The following is a 5,798-nucleotide window of genomic DNA, read 5'->3' on the forward strand; positions in this document are numbered from 1 at the left end:
AAATGCATTAAAACGTATTCAAGAAATACAACTGGGGAGGCTCGACTGTGATCACTGGCATCCATGAATCGAGAAGGACCTCTGGCTGGAACTGAACCGCACCGAATGTTCTGTACAACCGCGGGATTGAACTCCTTGTAATCAAAGGAAGGAGGATGGACTTTGTCTTTAAGTGAACAGCAGCTTTGGTAAGTGAACTGCTTTTGTTTTACATCTGCAGTAGTGTTACTACTGTGTTCATTTTCTATTGTGTCGTTTTTATGATATGGTTAATATTGTTCGCTCTGATGTGAATATGGGCGACTGTGGCTAAGTGGAGAGCAGGGCCGTCCTTCAATCAGAGGATCGGTTTTATGTTATTCTACCTGCTTTGTTGTCATATAAATATATGTGACTGGTTCTTGTGAGTTTGTTCTTGTCATTGTATTAATTATATTGATTTTAACTATATAAGCATTGCCCGTTAATGACGAAGCATCCCGTCATGCTGGCGTCATAATGAGGTTATTCGGAGGTGGTTCAACTCTAGGACAGCAGTGAAGGCCCAGGTCTACAATACACGGCCCGCACTGCCAAAATCGGATATCGGGCCGATACTGACTCAAATAGCTGGATCAGCCACAGTGACAATGGGGCAGTTTCAGTCAATTAAATTAAATTGATGTACTATATACATTATGACCTGGAATTTAAATTCCTGATCAATTTGTTGCTGCATTAAAAAGGTTTACACTGTATTGTAATTCCTGTTCATTTTAGTGTTCGATTTATTATTTTAATGAATAACAATGTAGTAAATGTATATGTGTACATTTATTTGTTACATTTGGTTTTACAAAGTTTGGAAAGATATGTTAAAGTAAAGCCTAACACATAAAAGAGTGATCCCAGTCTCTTCCACACAGTGAGGCATATAGCTTATTATTGTAAACACTGGTATCAGATTGGTAGTCGGTATCGGCCGACACATAAAGTTCAAATATTGGTATCGGGACTGAAAGTGAGATCGGTGCATAGTAGCTTTTAACCATTATTAGCACATCATGTAAACATCAGCTGGGCAGCCTACACCGCTAATCAGTGAAGTATACTATCCAACATGTTTCACTCCCAACACCTCAAATACTGACACTTGGTCAGTGCCCCTCGGTGTCTGATACTGACGGACCCAGGTACCCTTTAGTATCTCTATGAGCCACAACAGGCTTTCAACTAACCATCCACTTAATTATTATTCGGTCAGATCAACTAATGCATAATGCGTTATAGATTATGCATGAGGAAGTCCCTGTAGTGCAGGTTTGATGTGTCAAACAAACATAGGACTTTCACCCAGGAGACGGCTGTTTGTGTTTCATGACAAATCAAGTCAGTGTTGACTTTTACCTTCATTTTTCGATGTGACTTACGTACTTAACTAACGGCAGTTACGTAACAAACAGACCAATTTTATGTAAGAATCAATAATAATCAATATGTCAGGAACTTATTAACTTTATGTATAATTATGTAGTTAATAATTATAATTATCATCATATAGTAATATTCATATTAAAGGCCCCCAGTGATTCCTTTCTGTATAGTAGACGTCATGAGGCCTGCTGCCCATTGAATAATTGTTATTAGTCAGCCAGGTGTAGACAGTTTGTCTGCTGTCCTTTAATCTCCTCAGTACAGATGTGCTGCTTTCCCGGGCAGCTGTTCTGAGGACAGTGACATTTGTAAAAAAAAGGTCGAAGTCAGCGGGGTTTGAACAAATAGACGCTGATAAATGGCAGGAAACAAACTGGGGAGTAAACTTCACAATCTCTTACTGCAGAATGTAAAACATTATTCCCCTTTCATTTCATTTTCATGGACGTATAACTATATCTAATCTATGAACTGGTTAGTTTGAGTGAAGTATCTCATTATTTAAGTCAGTTTTTGATGATTACACTATTTTTTCTAAACAATTGTCACTGAGTACAAAGTATCGAGGAACCCCTCCAGTAATTCAGTCAAAGCTCTTTTTTGCACACCTCACCTCTAAGATTCAGAACTCTTCTCTTGGCTGCTCTTCGTTTTTTGTCTCACCCTGAGTGATTGGCAGGGATTTAATCAAGCCAAATCAGTGAGGGGTAATGGCTTTTACCTAGAGTCACCTCATCAGTGTATTGGAAGCAAAGAGCATATTTAATGCACGTTAAGTGGGCTGTATAGATTTGGCACATGGATAATATCACTGCTGTGTTTGCCGGCTACTTATTCCTCATCAATGGAGAGCTGTCTTTCTGGAACGATGAGTCTGTAAAGAGAGAAATTTGAGGAAATAAAGGTGATCATCTGGAAAAGTTATGCTGGCAGTGATTAGAATTCGCTTTGCCTTGTTCACGATAATTACACTGATTACACGTCAATAAACGTTCCCTTCATTAATTCCAAAACTCGAACACCACAGATGCTGTTTGATTGTGCTGCTTTTTATGTTTCTCCCTGTAATACGTTTGATGGTGCCGTGGAAAATCCTCTGAAGCAGCATTTAGACAACAGGGTGCTAAAGCTGCTTCAAATATTATTGTCATCAAAAGGAGCCAATGCTCATGGAGATACTAAAATGGATTTATCATACATGTCGCAAATGCTAGGTAGTGTCATGAATTCCTTCATATTAGTTTGTTTTCATCCTGTCTGCTTGTTTTATTAACTCTCCTGTCATTTCAGATCCTACCATTCACCTCTGATTCCCCTCACCTGGTCCTCCACACCCATCTCACCTGCAGCCCATTCCCTCATTAGCCCTCACTAGTTAGGTCCCCTCACTTGCACTTGTTCCCTGCCTGATTGTCTTGTGTGTTATTGCCAAGTTCTCCAGCGTACCTTTGTATTGTTCCTGATCTGCCTGTTTTCGACCTTGGATTTTTGCCTGCCCCTTCTTGGATTTGTTCGCCTGTTTGACTGACCTGGTTTTGACCCTGCCTGAACTCAAGTAAAACAACTGAACTTGTATTTTGTCTCCAAGTTGTGCTTTTGGGTTCAAGTATCTGTAATCCTTACAGGTAGTATAACATTTCATGTCAGCGCCCGATTTACTATGATGAAAGGTTGATATGATAGAATAATTTTTGCTTCATTGTTACTTAAGATTGAGCTACTTCAACCAGACAGTAGGTTCCTAAACTTGGAAACAGCAGTTTATAACAAGACTTCTCTTGTTCCAGTGCTTTCCACCACATAATAATTAATCCAGACCTTGAGTGGGGGATTTGTCAACTGCCCTTTCCAAGGTCAAACATGAACTGCAAAGCTCAACTTTTCAGCCAATAGGGACGAGAGGTCCTAAAAGTGCTCAGATTTTGACCATCTGTGTGATAAAGTTGAAAGCTCCAGAAGAAGTGAGTGGCGATGGCTTTGTCAAATATAGCAAATGCTTAAAAAATGTAAAATAACCAAATTGATGTTCTACGAACTGTGTTCTACTGAGTTCTCTTTTCATGCGTCAACATTACAACAACCTAAATAACATGTTTTGTTCATTTTTATAATGTGCTCTGAACCATTGGTTTCTCAAACTTTTGTAAAGTAAAAACAGCTAAAGCAATTGGTAACATTATGCATTACTTTCAGAACTGTCAAAGGCGCCTTTAAACAACTTTTACACAACATGTCAAAATACACCACAAGACCCAAGCAGCTCACGTTAGCTTAGCGACTGACCGCATGCAACTTTTCCTGAGAGGTCCTGTCCTAAACAGATGGCCTCTTATCTTGGTGGCTAGCTAGTAGCTTAGAAGACATGGCATGTACATAAGACAACTTTTGAGTTAGCGTTTCACCGTGCAAAGGCTAGATTGTTATTGCGTACACTTCTTTTTACTTAAAGTAATCCCATCACTGGAATGTGTTACAAAATAATGGGCCACCCTGGCCATCATTATTGCCTGGCTCTGTGTTGTCATGCTACAAACGATTACTTACTCTGTAGGAGATGCACCGACTTATTTGTCAAGTTTTAGCAAATATATGACATTGGAGATATTAGAAAAGTCTAGATAAAGCCTTAGAATTAAAACTTTTTGGTAATGATTTTTGATTAATTAAAACAGTAATTAATTTCTTGAAGGGATAATGTCTTCATGCATTTGTTTTTTTAAATAAAGACGTTGGCGGTTAATGTCAGCTGGAATCCCTTTCAGGTTGACAGACTATATAACAAGCATTGCTTAAGAGCATGTGGGCAGTGTTAAATGCTTACTCGTATAGAGACTTAAACTTCTTAAATCACAGACTTCTCAGTAGCAGCTGGAAGTTGCTTCTATTCAAATGCAGCAGTTCCCCATAGCACACATGGCAGATTGTTAATTACGACAAGTCTGGGGGAAAATTACTTTATTGATTTGCATCAAGCCAGCTACTGTGAGAGAGAATACAGAGAGGCTGAGGCCGAATTCGACTGAGTCTGATCTTTATACAAAGCAACCTCTCCTGTCCAAGCTGCCATGGTGAGTGTTTTACGTCACCCCATAACGTCTTTAACAGTTATGCTACGTTGCTGCTGAGGTGAAGCCCACACCTTTGGGGCTCAGCATTCCTCCATGTGTCTCTGTGTCTGACAGGGCACTGCTGGTTGTTCAGCTACAATCCTCTGGGAGTGCTGCAAAGTTCAGGGAAGGGAAGGTTGTGGGTTGAGTGGCGAAATAGAGTGGGATGAAAGAGGGAAAAGATTGAATAGAGTGGGGGGTGAGAGAGAAAAAAGAGGTCAGGGATCCAGGAGGGAAGTAGAGGGACAGAGAGAGAAAATCTAATGTGCCATAGACAGGGCCACTCTGGGCAATGGAGACATCACGAATGATAGAACTGGCCAGAGTCCAGGTGAGAAAAGAAAAACAGACAGGCTGTACGGGGAATTAAGAGAACAACCAGGGGCATGGCTTCAATAGCCACGTCCGGAAAACTGACAACTGTAGATGAGCCAGGAGACACTGATGAAGTATGTCAGGCAATCAGCTGAAGCTGACAAGCGTAGCCGTGGTTGCTGAAAATCTATTGACTCGGTAGAAGCTGACTGCTTGATATGTTTCTCCAGGAATGCTGGGTGAGGATGGGGGTAGTGTCGGTCAGTGCCGTATTATTTTAGCTTGTGTAGAGCAATGAATCTTAATTTCAGTGTCAATATACAAAGCAGCATAAAAGGTGAATTTATTAACCCCAGTCTTCAAAGCTACGCTCTAATTGCTCCGTTTTTTAAAACGGATGCATATATATCTGCACATGCTTACATACTGCTGCAAAGCCACACAGATTAACACATGCTGACATATTTGTTTTAATCAGGCGGCAACTTCCGGTTCAGAGAAGTGAACCAATGCTGAAGTGCCTTAAACCTGCATTCTCTCTAATGTCCATCAGGGGGCGACTCCTCTGGCGACTCCTCTCGTTGTAAGTCTATGAGAAAATGACTCTACTTCTCTCTTGATTTATTACCTCACTAAACATTGTAAACATGAGTTTATGGTCTCAATCTCTAGTTTCAAGTCTTCTTCAATACAGCATGATGTTCATTTAGTAAATTATCAAATACCCCATAAAGTAGGGTATGCTTTAGGGTGAGGCTACTGTGATTGACAGGTCTCTACCAGAGCTGTATAAGGCGTCTCTACCAAGGGGTCACTCTTCCGCAGTCCAAATATGGTCACTTCAGTTCACTAGTTGCAAAAATCTGGCCCCAACCAAAGTGCTGAACTTAAGGCTTCAAAACCACAGTCAACAAACGGTGGTGACTACGATGACTATGTCCACTTCTTATAAACAGTCCATGG

This window comes from Pholis gunnellus (genome assembly GCF_910591455.1).
Source record: "Pholis gunnellus genome assembly, chromosome: 19".
Lineage (NCBI taxonomy): Eukaryota > Metazoa > Chordata > Actinopteri > Perciformes > Pholidae > Pholis > Pholis gunnellus.